Raw genomic sequence first — 15,430 nt, forward strand, 5'->3', positions numbered from 1 at the left:
TTTTTACCCAGAACAAAAGCAATTATTTTTCCACCTTTTTTAAAGGCTTCTCAGTTGAAATTGTTCTCTCTTCCATTATGACCAAAGGAGGTTAACCCACCATAATGACCAAAGGAGGTAAACCCACCATAACTCGTATTGATCACCTTTTTAAGCACAGCTGCTGATCAGCTTGGAAATCAACAGTTTTTTTGTTTTTGTGTGTGTCAAGGCTGAGCTGCTTTGTTTGGAGGCAAAAAAGAAACAAGAAGCTCTAAGCAGTGCTAGCCTTGAAGCTGTATAGCCGCTGACCTCAAAACAGATGTTTGGTAGGGGTAAAAGCAGCACCAGGGTGCCCAGCTGTCTAAAATGTTAGGCCATATACAGGCAAGGGAAAGGTTTAGTGTTTTTTGTATATATTTTGTATTTAGGAATAATTCAAATTGTTTTAAGTGTGTGAATTTTTTTGCACATTGATAGTTTGTAGTAGCCTCAATTTTGCAGATACTGCTGTTGTAAATATTTAGAGCATGAGTTCATTGACAGTGTTTTCCTGGGTTTTAAAGCCAGTTAAGCTGGCCATACACTAGTAGATTTCCAAACGAAAGATCTTAACCGCCTGATAATGCCATCAGACACTAGAACACATTTTTCTTTTAATTCTAATGTTCAATTTTGGCATGAATGAACTTGAACAAAAAACCTCACTCACTGCTAGAATTGTATTTGTTCCAGAAATATTTTCCTTCCTTCTCCGTTTTTGATTTTTTTTTTTCGTCATTCTGTTCGAAATCATCAATTTGACCCCATCAACTAATAGTCGAAAGAAAGTTCTTTTACGAAAGTTCTTTGAAAATCTAAACAGTGTTTGGCCAGCTTAAGATGCCGTCTTATGCGTTTCGACATACTGTATGTGTTTGAGCAGTTGCATTTGACAGAAACAAAACAGGGTACACAAGTCCTTAGTGCTCTACAGCACAAGTTGTAATTTACACATAAAACGACATGACTCATTGCAGTGACCCTTGCTTTATTAGAACTTTCAATCAGACAAACCCAGTTGCAAGGTGGGCAGCTACTGCTCTGGCATCTTGGCATGTAACCTTCAGCTCTCTTGTTATCCTTTGTCATTTATTATGGGTATTAGTAGTAGTAATAATAATAATATGTATTGTTTATTTAAAAGCAAAAATTGCATACATAGTAAAGATGGTATGGGTGGAAAGGAGACTTTTAATTGTTGTTGAACTGCAACAGATAAAATCAGGTCTTCTGTGTTGCCAGGCAGAGCTGTGTGGCAGAGCAGTGTACATTTTGGATCTGTTTGAACAGAAATACAAATCGTTTAGCAGGTAAAACCGTTCCCTTATATTTTATCTGCGTGCTTAGCTGTTTCCCTAGAGTTTAGCTTTAAGGGATGGTGAGGGTGCAGCTTTTTTAATTGTAAAAAAGCTGCACCCTCATGTCAAAGACTGGACAAAAGCTGCAATCACATGTCTAAGACTGGACATGTGATTAGAACCATGCTGAACACCTAGCACAACTTTTCTCTGAAGTGCGAGCAATACTGTGATCCTACATTCGTTTTTTTTGCACGTAATCCTCCGGTCCTATTGTCCAGCAGCATGCTGTCTGTTTACATTGTAATAAATGTAACAACATCTGTTCCTCCTTTTTTAAATGCTGCGATCCTAATTAAGTCAGATGCAGAACCGGGGTGCTTATCTTAAGTCAATCAGTCTTTGGGCATCGATTCCGACACGAGCGCTAATGTATAATCCTAGTATTTAATTTTGGATTAAAATGGGATCTTTGTAAATTTGCATGCAACTTTTGTAAAACGAAAAAAAAAAATTTCCGTTTTTTGTTGTTGTAAAGCTAACCTTAAAGTTTCTTAATATACTTGTGTTGTGCCTAATAATAATAATAAATGTTAATCTAAATCTCATAAAATTGACTAAAGCAGAGCATGTTTGATGTTCCGTCTCGTTTGGAAATGAAAGAATTTAACTTTATGCCAGATTGGTATAACGGGTGACAAAATAAAGTGTTTTGCCTTTTTTAATAATTATGAAACAATTATTCTATGCTCTTTATTACCCTTCCTTAGGCATAGTCCACCTTTTGCAAAAATTTAGTAAATACACCATTAATAAAAAGATAAATGTGCATTTAAGCCTACAACCTCGATCATTGCGTCATGGGTGCAACCCACAGGCTCCTGCATTGTTTAGATCCCAGCCCCAGGTCTGTATGGAGGTACAAACCTTCTATTATGGGGCCAGAGGAAGTAAACAATGTACTACTGGTGAGTTGACCTCACTGCACCTAAAGTGGCTCTAAACTCAAAAGTTAAATCTTAAAAATGCTTTCTAGTACCTTAACTTAACAAAAATGTATCTTTGTGCATCACTCACCTGTAGATCCCCAAATCATCTCTGAATTCATGCTGACACTGTCCTTCCTTCTGGAGGGTGACTACTTTACAATACACACAGGGACCATGAGGAACAAAAGTAGCCACCCTCCAGAAGGAAGGACAGCGTCAGCATGAATGGTCCTTTTCAATTAATAAACGATACATGAGATTGTAGTCATCACAGGAGTTAGCTTGGAGCAGTGGCTACTTTAGAACACACACAGTGACCATGGGCAACAAAAGTAGCCACCCTCCAGAAGGAAGGACAGTGTCAGCATCAATTCAGAGATGATTTGAGGATCTACAGCACAGTAATATACAAATAAGCTACAGTTTTGTTAATAGTTGGGGTATGTGGATGTATTTTTAAGATAGTACTCCTGAATTTAGTGTTGTTTAAGCCAGTGCAATCTGTGAGTCCCTCTGCTGCGTTTGCAGAGTAGTCTGCCCATTCACAGATCCCTGTGAATGGATGACATGGATGTGCAGGCTAGGCACGCAGAGCCGTGCTAAATTTAAAAACTAACCCATCATTGCAGAGAGAAGCACCCAATGATTTTGGTAGGTGAAGTAAGGGGCGGCTTGAGGGGTTGGGTAATGCGACTCCCATTCTACTCCCTATATATCGGTGTAACCTGAAACATGGTCCCAAATGGCCAACTATGCCTTTTAAAAGCAAAAAGGCTAGTGAGGAGAAAGGGAATAATCTTACATTACAGCCAATTTAGGAGGCATGTTGTCTTTTTAGTGTGTTGTTTTGCATGCCACATGTAGCGATGAATATAAGATCTCATTGAACATATTCACAATGTGAGTGATAAATGGTCTGCGCTTCATGGACACTTGTAGATGCAAGCTTCTATTGATAAGGGCCTATCCAACTGCTGACCTGAAAGACAAAACAGGCAAATGGGGACCCCAAATGTAAACTTGTTGGTAAAGACTCATGGTTGCTTAATGAAAACCATTCTGTGAAGCCTGGTGAGTTGCACTCAGTGAAACGACATCTGCTTCAGTTCTTGAAACTTCTGCTCCAGCATTGTTTACAAATGCAAATGATTCATTGGTCAAAAACAGCTGCAGCTTCATACTTGACCAAATGGTCTATCCTTGCAATAGAATCATGGCTGTGGGGACAGATGCCCTGCCATTCAAAGGAGTAATTAAAATAAATACAATGGATGGATAGAATGAAATTTGAATGGCTTTGTGGAACTTATAATTCTTAAAGGGCTGGGCCTCTATAATGCTACAGGTGTGTTGGGCATCATATTGAATGGTTAGGACGGGATATGTGGTGTGCATGTCCAAGATGGTTTTTGCCATTTGATGAACTTCTGGCTTGGGGATTTTTAGTAGCACATCTGCACTCCACCATATCTAATTTGGTGTTGTCAGTGCATTATAAGAATATTAATAGTCTACGGTCAGATTGGAGATCTGCTTTCAGCTGCAGGAGCCGGAAGGACGTGCTTATTAATCACATTTTCAATTTTACTGGTTCTCATTTACATTGAAAACAAAATTTGATACGTGCAGTTAAGAGATTAATTTAACGTATACCTTCCTATTATGTGTTTTTGTTTTTTGTAATTTTAATATTGTCAATGAATTGTGTACTCCTATAATCTCTGCATGCTTCTTCAAATACATCCCTGAAAGCTTCTCCAGCATACATATCTTCTGGCACTCCCCTTTTTAGTGAGACTTGCATGTCTGTTTTACGGTAGTTGCTCTGACAACAGCGTGCAAGTTCATAGACGATGTGCCAGGATAGATAGACTATTATATTGCAACACAGCAGATAAAAAAACTTCACTAGTAGCTGTTTGATGGTAACCTCTTCCATGCTGGAGGGGGATGCCGCTGTGCATGGCTGACATGCAGGTATTGTTCTTTGGACAGAATCAGTTGCTGAGAAAACAAGCAGGTTGTATTGATACAATTGTGGATTGGAATATGGAAAATATAGTAGATACATTTTGATTTTAGTTCTTTTTCTGCTCTTTCCATTTCAAAATATTTGTGATTTGTTATGCATAAATATGAGATGCATTTGGAATAGCTTTTTAAAATGGGTATTTAGAAATATTCTTTATGCAGCTAAGGTTCTTTTGTTTTTCTGCATAATACCATGTCATGCTGATTTGGTAATATGGAAGGCCTAGCTGTAGGGACTAAAAGCAACATGCTAGTAGATGGTTTCAATTGTAAGACTGTGTTCCTTCTTTCTTTTTTAGTGTGTATGTGTAATAAATATGTATGTATGTGTGTATGTATGTGTATATATACACATACATGACTGGTTATTGTCACTTTGATGTTTACAGGGAAATCTATTGTGCAACACTAGACATGGGCATAATGTTACTGTTTAAAAATTAATATGTCGTGTTTACATGTTGTGTAACCTACATGTTAGTAATGTTTTTTCATTTTATTTTTTAAGTAAAATCCTTTAAGAGAAAATGTGAGCTTGTTTTGTGTGATGAAGAATTCTTTCAGCCATGAGTTGATGGTCTCAATCTTTTGAGGTCTGTCTCTTTATAACCCCTGACCTTTGTTCTTATAAAGTCAACATCCAAGGGCAGGAGATTAAGGCAGTTTAAAGGCTAGAGTGGGAAGTGAAATGGAAAAATTAGCTTGCATATTTAGGGTGCAAACATCAAAGTCCAAAAAATGTGCATGGTATGAACCTTGTTTAAGAGCTTAATCAGGTCTTGTTCTGTTGTAGTTTTAGGGTGGTTAACATACCCCTGAATACTGCTGCTTTTCAAATGTTAGCCAGTAATGTTTAGCACTGAAGTGTTAAAAAAAAAAAAATCTAAATGAGGGGAAAAATGCAAATGTGAAAACAAGTCAGATCAAACTATTTTTGAATAGGAAGCTTAAGATGTTTTTATTTTTTATTTTTGTGGCATTTTCTGTTGGAGGTAATTTGCAGATTTTAGTAGTTGATTTTGGTGCTTTCCTAATACAAGCATTAATTCTATTAGTCTAAGGTTTTAATAAAGTATGGTATCCTACAATCTTTCCTTTCCTGATGGCAATCTGCAGTTTTAAATGTTTTATGATAAGGATAGATTTATTTTTATCCCTACAGTGAAAGGCCTTAATGCCAAAAATAAACGTGTGTGTGTATAGATCTATCCAGATTTGCATTATATTTCTTTCATTGTTCACCATGCTTGGACTGGATTCACACCACCTCAGTTGGCTGTAGCTTGCACTGACACAACTGTACTTTAATTGACATTGACAAGTTTTTATTTTTGTTTTGTTTTTTTTAATATGTGGCATTGCTGTTCCTGTTTGGTTAACAGTAGGAACTAATATACAATATTTGTCTTTCCTAATGTACGTTGCAACAGGCTGTGATGCATTGTAACATGTAGCAGCATGTTACACTGCGTTAAGTGCAGAATGTTCCAGTTCTCACAAAAAAGGCACCGCTACAACACATTGGTGTGATGTGAGCCTATTGGAAACAGTCCATTTCTGTTTATCACTGCATTGGATCTGTGTTTAGTAATGCAATGTGTGAGTTTTGTGTATTTCTCCCGCTATTCTCTGTGTGTATATATCCTCTCACTATTGTTCTGTGTGTGTGAGATTTTACTGTGAAGAAATGCAGTAAATATGTTTTCATAAATAGAAGTGTTGGTACCGGTAGTTGATTTTTTTTTTTTTTTTTACCAATATAACGAAATAGAAAGTAAATCAACAGAAGAAAAATCCAAATCAATGTTTGGTGTGACCACCCTTTGCTTTCAAAACAGCATCAATTCTTCTAGGTACACTTGCACACAGCTTTTGAAGGAGCTCGGCAGGTAGGTTGTTCCAAACATCTTGGAGCACTAAGCACAGATCCTCTGTGGATGTAGGCTGCCTCAAATCCTTCTGTCTCTTCATGTAATCCCAGACAGACTCCATGATGTTGAGATCAGGGCTCTGTGGGGGCCAAACCATCACTTCCAGGGCTCCTTGTTCCTCTTTACGCTGAAGATAGTTCTTAATGACATTGGCTGTATGTTTGGGGTCGTTGTCCTGCTGCAGAACAAATTTGTGGCCAATCACACGCCTCCCTGATGGTATGGCATGATGGATAAGTATTTGCTTGTATTTCTCAGCATTGTGCACACAATTGATCCTGACCAAGTCTCTAACTCCATTGGCAGAAATGCAGCCCCAGACTTGCAATGAACCTCCGCCATGCTTCACTGTTGCTGCAGACTCTCATTATTGTACCGCTCTCCAGCCGTTCGGCGAACAAACTGCTTCCTGCTACAGCCAAATATTTCAAATTTCGACTTTATCAGTCCAGAGCTCTGAAACACTTGGGTGTGCTTTATCTCCTGCCCAACATGAAGATACCATTGCTGAAGAACTTGCTGTTCACTTGGATCGTCAGCAGACAGCTCACACTGCAACCCTGCTGCAGGCACTTCCTGTTGGAGATGGCACACATCTGGGGTTCTTTGTGGGTTCAAAATATTTGGAATCAGGCCCTCCTACTGTGGCTGATTTGCAAACTCTATTCTGTCTATTACTGTCAGGGAAGGGAACTGTCAGTGAACTCTATAAACTCTATTACTGTCTTCCCTGCTTCTGTCCTTAAAGTAATCCTTCTTAGCTCTCTTGCTAAAGTTCCTCTCCCTTGCTCCCTGTCTGTGGGCACTTTCCTGAATCGGGCAGGGGCAGAGGACTTGTACTCCCACGTCCTGGATCAGGTAGACAGGCCTTGCAGGGGATATTTCCCGGTCAGGTTCTAGTGACACCTGGGCATCTTTTGTGGACAGGTCGACTCATCCTGTTTTCTGGTGTTACTGCACCCAATATGTGTTTGTTGACTTCCCACTCCTGTCTATTTTGATAAGGTGTATATCTTGCACCCTTTTTTCCTCTTTTGTTTCAGCCTCTCTGACTTAAGGTGGGTCCATTAGGGTTGTCAACAGTGTTGGCTGTCGGAATACAGTACCAGCAGCAGGGGATTAGTCTATCCATGCTGTTTAGCATGGATGGAGGAATCTATCAGGTTTTTTTTTTTTTTTATTCAGACTAAAGAAAAATGGACAGATTTAGGGCTCATTCATACCAGGTGCATTAAATACACCACTGCGTGTCAACACGCCGCAGGACAATATGCTCCAGTGCAATAAGTCCACTGAAGCAGTTTGTAATTAATAAATTAAAGGTAAAAATGGAAAACCATAAACCGTGTGATGCCTTGTAAAAACACATCACACCAGCCCTACACAACACGCACCAGTGTGCGTGTTATGGTGTGAGTAGGTCCTTAGACAGTTGTCACAGGTACAGTCATTGCTCTCTGTGACAGTGGATTACGAGGACAAATATTGAGGGTGAATGTACTCATTGGGGACACAGCCAGCAATAAAATGTGACAAATGTTCTAACCCTTTACCACTTCATCCAAAACCAAAAAAGTTTACAATATACTGTAATTTACTATTTTAAGGATTTATTGAGTAGGGACACACCAATTTACAGGCTGGAGCGCAAATATGGTATAGGTAATTCTAAAAAAAGGCTGTCATGTGTTCCCAATCTTATATACAGCTTAAGAGGGGAGCCTTAAACTCTCCCACTATTACCTCCCACCATCCTATATACTGATTGTTGCCACTCCCCATCCCTGTCTCTATCTTCTGCCAAGATTCTTGAATTGTACCAGAAATACATCATTTGAAAGTCTTCGTATTCATGGACTTTTGAGTGCCCAAAGTTTTGTAGCCAGACTCCTAATATAACAGCAGTGGCTAAACTTGAATTCCTTGTTCTGCCTCCTCCTTTTTCTTCAGTTTGAGATGCCACTGTGGATGACCTCATGCAACTTTTCTAGATTCTTTTCTTCATAACTAGTTCCTGTCTGTGTTTTGCCATGCTAGTTAGAAAGCTTTTTCTATTTATAAAAAAAAATCTAGGTCTGTTTCAGTTTCTAGGTCTGTTTCAATATTCTTTTTTTCCAGAAATACTTTTTAAACAAAAAATATATTTTCAGTTATTGTTCAGAGCTATAAACCTTTTGGTCTACTGATCCATTGTAAATTATGTTTTTAATAAGGGCTGAAATCACTAATCTAGTTAAAGGCAATATATAAGGTTTCTATTTTCAGAGCTAAAACCTTTGTCTTGAGAAATGTGATTTTGTTTTTTTTTCTGGCTTACCATTTGAATAGGGCTGCAGCTAACGATTATTAAGTTCGGTTAATCAGATAAAAAAAAAATGTGATGGACTACTAGTTTGTGTTGAGATTGTAGTCCTTCACGGGAGCAAGCTCGGAGCGGTGGAAGTAAAAAAAAGTGGAATTGGTTATGTTGAGTTCATAACACTTCCCGCAGCTCAATAATCCAGACGATTGTGCCAGTTTAGAGATTTTATTTGTTGGTGGTAGCAGCCAGCACTAGAATGTCTTTTTAGAAAGAAAACTAAATATAAAATTAACCCAAAACCATTAGGGTTTCCTTTTTTAAAGTGTGTGTGTGTTATATATATATACAGTTATGGTTATATACAGTTATGGTTATATACAGTTATGGTTATATACAGTTATGGTTATATACAGTTATGGTTATATACAGTTATGGTTATATTTAGAAAAAGGTTAAAACCTCTGAGAATTTTTTGTTTTCTGAGAGTCCTGCTGAGGAGATTTCTCTTCGTTTTCTGCCTTAGAGAGACAACCTGAAGGGAGATCAAATCTCCCCAAAATGAGGAGACTTCCTATCTTGGTTGTCACAAAAACATGTTCCCGTTGGAAGACTCCCCATCCTCTTTTCTTGACAACTCTTAACATTTAGGATTTCCACTTACTTTCTGTCCTGTTAAAATAAGACAAGTGAATCTACCCAGACGGCAATAAACACCTGGCAAAGAGTTTCACTCAGGGCTATACAAATCCCAGGTAGCCAGTCCTAACTTTTGTCTAGTTGTCAATAGAGCTGGCACCTAAAAAATAAACTGCTGCTGAAATAGATTGGTTTCTAAATTCCATATGAATTTGTCCACCTCTTTTTCTAACTCTTCCTCACTTTGTGAAGTTTTTATTTTTTATTTTTTTCCTTTTGCAAACATTTTAACTTTTACACCCATTTTCTTTGAGAGTGTATACAGACGAGAACCCAATTACTCCAAAAAAAGGTCTGCCTTTACCCCTTCCACTACATCACAGAGCGAGTAGGATTTAACAGATGTAATTTTTCTTAAAAGATGTAAATCTGCTTTAACATAAACAGTAAATTTAGTATTGCGTGTGTAAAAACATCCTCTAACTGTACTTCTGGGCTCAGTCTGGGATCCGAAAGTGATTGATGTAGCAAATCGTATTCCTCGCAACTGTGAAACCTTTTAATAATTTAATGCACAACTTAGTCCCACCTCCTGATATTGTTCCATATTACTCTGGAGATAAAGTGATAGTGCACTTTATTAAGCTGAACAGTAGTGTGTGTAACACAGATATGTGTGTGTGGCTTTGTTTTGCAGACAAGAATTCACATGATGTAATCCTTAGGATTAATTCTTCACTTATTTTCCTGGCAATTTTCAACCTGTCATCTTAAGGCTTCTACCATACATCATCAGTCTTCATTACAAAAGTTATAGGCTTGTTTCAAAGCTAGTGTGTAAAATTACCAAAAGATTACTCATCTTCCTTAGTTGTAAATGTATAATGACACTGGAAGGTTGTATATCTCAGGAATGTTAGCTCTTGGAGCTTTTTTTATTTTTTTTTATTTCCGCCTTTTCAATGTGCAGTTTTGGTGAAATCATGTAATTGCTTGTTCTGTTTTTTAAATTGATAGGGATTTGGATGCTTCCATGTAATTATCCTTTTATATTATCTGATGTAGTAGTAAAGTGTTGTTATTTCTAACTTAGAAACAATGAACAGTATATTTTTGAGTTCAAACTTTGAACTCACAAATATACTGTTCATTTTTCTTATCTATATAAGGCTATAAGTTGTTTGTGAGGAAGGCAACGTAAAAAGTAATAATGGAGTGCACTAAATTGGCTTAGGTGAGTTACTGCACTTTGTACATTAGTAGTGCTTTTTATTAACTGAATAATCCCATTTAATATGCTGTTTACATTTTATGGGATAATTTAAAACAATACATGTCCTCCCCTAGCAAAATATATTGTTGATTTTCATATTGCATTTATGTGGGGGTCCAAAATGGGGACCCATTCTTCATTAACATTTATTTTTGACTTGCCTAATCTAGGTGTGTGTGTGTGTGTGTGTGTGTGTGTGTGTGTGTATCTACATCTCTTATGTGTGTGTGTGTATATACAGGATCACATCTCGTTTACAACTGATAATGAAATCTGCCAGCACAGTGCAGACAGGGTTAATTCGAGAAAACATAGCTTCCCACAGCCCCCTCTTTAAAATTACATAGGGGGAAGCTAGGTAGGATTTTAAGCAAGTAAAAAATGTTTTAAAATTGCAGCTTACATTTTTTAACTTTTTTTTTTTTCTTCAAGTTCTGCAATGTGATTGTGAACATGTAACAAATATAAAGTATGTTTTACTCCAATGTAGCTGCAGAAGTGGAAATACATTTTAAATAAAGTGCTTGGTTATTGTGTTTATGCTGAATAAAGAGCTATTTTGCCCATCCAATTTCTGCCTTTTGCTTTCTAACCTGCACTAGAAAAAAAAAAGAGCAGATAGGTGTCCCAGACCCTTTAACACAAGGATCCCCATTTGGCAAAATGTAAAAACACTTAGATGATTGCTAGGAGTTTTTACATTATGACTAGGGAAATATGCATTTCACTTTCCATTTTTAGTCTTCTTGTCAGCAGTAGCACTTGTGTTAACAGTGACTGGGAAGAGAAGAGGTGAAGTTGTAGAAATAAATTGCAGGCACTGGAGAGCATTTGGTGGCATAAAGGCAACAGTGAGGTAAAGAAGTATTACATGACACAAGCCTGTTCTTTCCAAATTTCTTGTTGGTTAACAACTTTTTATTACTCCAATGTAGCTGCAGAAGTGGAAATACATTTTAAATAAAGTGCTTGGTTATTGTGTTTATGCTGAATAAAGAGCTATTTTGCCCATCCAATTTCTGCCTTTTGCTTTCTAACCTGCACTAGAAAAAAAAAAGAGCAGATAGGTGTCCCAGACCCTTTAACACAAGGATCCCCATTTGGCAAAATGTAAAAACACTTAGATGATTGCTAGGAGTTTTTACATTATGACTAGGGAAATATGCATTTCACTTTCCATTTTTAGCCTTCTTGTCAGCAGTAGCACTTGTGTTAACAGTGACTGGGAAGAGAAGAGGTGAAGTTGTAGAAATAAATTGCAGGCACTGGAGAGCATTTGGTGGCATAAAGGCAACAGTGAGGTAAAGAAGTATTACATGACACAAGCCTGTTCTTTCCAAATTTCTTGTTGGTTAACAACTTTTTAGAATTATACCTTGCAAGCTTCTGGAAGGGCTCCTATAGATGCTCTTTTAACTTCTACATAATTCTAAATCGGACGTTAGAATTATGTAAAAAATATCACTGCAAAACATAGCAACTATCTTGAAAAGATTGAGAGTAGTAAATAAAGCTGGTCAATAACGGCATAGTTTTTCTGAGCAGTTTCTATGTATATTCTACATTTCATAAGAGATTCATTGAATGTTGAATATTAATAACAATTGCATTGCTCCTGTTTAGATTTTTAAAAGGTTGTCGGTAATAAGATAAAAATATAATACATTTTCCTACTAGCTGAAATGTTCTCTACAGATGACCATTTTTGTAAGATCATATTGTAAATGACTTTTTACCACACAGTACAATTACAATTAAAAGACATCGGTTACTGCATAAAGTATAGCCGGGGTCAGAAACTAGAACTCATCGCATAGCTGTAAGAGTCTATTAGTTTTAGTGAAATTATTTGTTAAATCTTCTTACAGTCTGTGTGGTTAACCTAATTATTAATGTCTTATCTATAGAGAACTTGTTCTTTCATTTTAGATCAAGGAAGGGTTAGAACACAATTTGTTTTGTGTTTCTGCGCTTTTTCCCTCTATTTGTCCTGGTGAAAGTTCTAACCAGACAGTGGAAAATACAAAAAGTTTGCAGTTCTCTCCAAATAGGGGGAGATCTTGCAAAGGGCACCCTCCTTCCTTTTTTTTGTTGAAAGGTTGTAAATAGGAGTAGCTCTGGTGGTGTTAAAGCTCACCACTGTGCTTCATACACAGTGTAACCCAAGCTTGAGCTGCTACATTTTAAATTATTTTTGCCCACTAATCTATAACTAATGTTAAAAAAAGAGAATAAAAATGGTCGTATGTGATGTGAAGGTTGAGCTTAAGTGCTGCAAAATGTATAGGGGAGGTACATATAGAACATGTGTTGTACAGTGGTCTGATTGGTGGCAATTATGGTTACCATTTTGCTACAAACCCCTGGAAGAGAAGATAAACATCTCAGAAGTGGTGTGAGTTCTGCTACTGGTAAGAATGATTGACACAAAGCAAAGAAATGCTGAAAGGGATGGACAAAATGCCTCCCCCCACACCCTTAGCTGGCACTCATAACAGGAGCAGATAGCATCGAAGGCATTGCCTCAGCAGGGAAGCAAATGTGATGGGGGTTAGGAATCCGGAAGATTACATTGTGTAGCAATTAGAATTTTTTTTCTCTGCTCTAAACAGTTTATACTATGAAACCTAGAGGCAATACCCTAAACATCCCGGGCCAAAATACACTTGTGGTGATAAATCTGCCCAAAGGTATATTCCCTGATTGAAGTGGTGAGCTTGACTGCAAGTTCTTTTGACCATTTTTGGTGACTGAAATGGTTCACTGAATCGGTTAACACAGTGCATACCATAGTGACTGATTAAATTGATTTGTCCACGATTGCAGAAGTTCTTTAACTCTTGTTAGTCTTGGACATGTAGATTGCAGGTTGTTTATGAAATTGCCAGGGAAATTTAAGGGTCATCTTAAATTTGTTTTAACTTTTAACACTTTTTTTTTATATACAATATTTTCTTTATATACACCCCATGTTTTCTTTTTTCTTTAGAAAATATTATAGGCAAGGAAAATGAAGGGGGGGCTGTCTTTATAAATGATAAAAATTATAACCAGTCTGATCAATTGTAATAGCAGTAGTTAAACCACTTTTTCCTGCAGAGACCGTTGTCTAAATTGCATAGATTGTTTCATGTAGATATTTAAATAGGCTGTTTAAGTTCAACTTTTCACATAATTCAGTATATATTAAGAGTCTTTTTTTTGTTCTATAATCACAGTATATTAAACTGTCATTCCTATATACATGAAATTCCTAAGCCAGAGCTGAAAGTTTTAGTGCAGAAATGCTAGTAACATTGGTTTGCAAACTGGTTTGTGTAGTAAATAAATATTAAAGCTGGATTTAACAATTTAATGTTTGCCTGAGGGTTTTTTTTGTTTTTGTTTACTAGTATTTTATTTCACATAGTTCTAGAAGGCTTCTGATAATATTTATTTTCTGTTGAGATTGCAGAGTTTTGCTGCATATTTAATACTGCATGAAATGCAGTTTTATCAGAAGCGATGTTGCCTAAATATGTAGTTTTGAGCTTATATTTAAGCTATGAACCAATTTAGATAAAATTTTAGTTTTTTGTTTTGGATTAATAACTTAATGTAATTCACAGCCATGTAAATAAACTGCTTTTTAAATCTCAGGAAATATTCATATCTGTTTTACACACAAGGTTTTGCAACAAAATGCCAGGATCATATTTTTTCCCCCCAAAAGCTGCCAGAAATTATATGGCAATGATGTAGTTTATTTCATGAATACTTCAGCAAAAATAAACCTCAATAATCTACAAATAAGTGAACACATTATTGTATTTACTCCACATGTTGCAACAGGCATATCCTTTTTTTCAGTTTGATATGGTGCAAGAGAATTACATGTAAAGTTTTTAGTAGTTTCCTTTTTTTAAATTTAGCACAGTGTAGTATACAGTATAGTAGAGGCATTACAGTTGTAGCCTGGTACCGTATGCGCATTTTGCCTTTACAGTTAAAGTATGCCTGATAGGAAAATTGTACATATGGTGTTTGCATGATGCTGCCTAGAGAAGTAAATGTCGCCCCCTAAAGGTGATTTTTGGGATCATGTAGATGGTTTTGTATTTAGCATGGACGGATTGTTTCGTTTTAACGATACCACGCAAAGTATAATCTGTTTTTTGCTTAGACTTCTTCAATGCATTTTATTTATGGCACATTTTTTATGGCTTTGCACTTATTTTAAATCTCTTAAAGGAATAATTAAGGTATAATCATCCTTTTTGATTTGTTTAAAACCTCCTAAAGGGTTTTTTTTAGTATATTACAGCCTACTTACAAAACAATTTTAGAAATGAACACCACATATAGAATACATTTCAATCAATGCAGCTTGAAGTGGTCAGAATCCTCTCAAGATGGAGCTGGTTTCATATTATGTATGTATGTGTATGTGTATGTATATATGTATATATATATTATAAAATTTATTTTAGAACTAAGGATTTGTGTGTTCTTTCCAGATTCCCTGACAAAGACTTTGTCTTGTCATTTTATGAGAAAATAGTGTTGAATTAATGCATCTGGTATAGTAAGAAATAGAATAGCTTAGGTTGAAACAGTGTTTTAGTCTTGCTGCATAGGACAAGTGAAATACATATTGATGCACTGCACGGTCATATATAATCTCTCTCTCTATCTATAGATGGATAGATATATCCATTGACCACGTTGGATCATGACAAGGAACATCTATTTACTGTGTGCTATCAGACTACTTTACAGTCCTCATTAAACAAATACCTTGGCAACACAGACCATTTCTTTTTAAATATCAGATGCTAAAATGGTTTTTGATGCTTTTGCATACCATATTTTGTGGTTATATAGAGCAGACTCCGTGATCTGTGGGTACGGCTATCACTTGTATGTGGAATGCATGTAATCAGTGTAACAACTTTGTTTATTTGAATTGT

General features: G+C 36.6%; 1 protein-coding gene across 1 annotated transcript in view; it reads left to right on the forward strand.

Annotated features, from left to right (window-relative positions):
- Positions 1-15,430, forward strand: part of LIN28B (lin-28 homolog B) — a 41,520-nt gene that overhangs the window by 25,641 nt on the left and 449 nt on the right. The window lies entirely within an intron of this gene.

The sequence above is a fragment of the Nanorana parkeri genome, unplaced genomic scaffold (assembly GCF_000935625.1).
Source record: "Nanorana parkeri isolate BGI_ZX_2015 unplaced genomic scaffold, ASM93562v1 scaffold123, whole genome shotgun sequence".
Taxonomy (NCBI): domain Eukaryota; kingdom Metazoa; phylum Chordata; class Amphibia; order Anura; family Dicroglossidae; genus Nanorana; species Nanorana parkeri.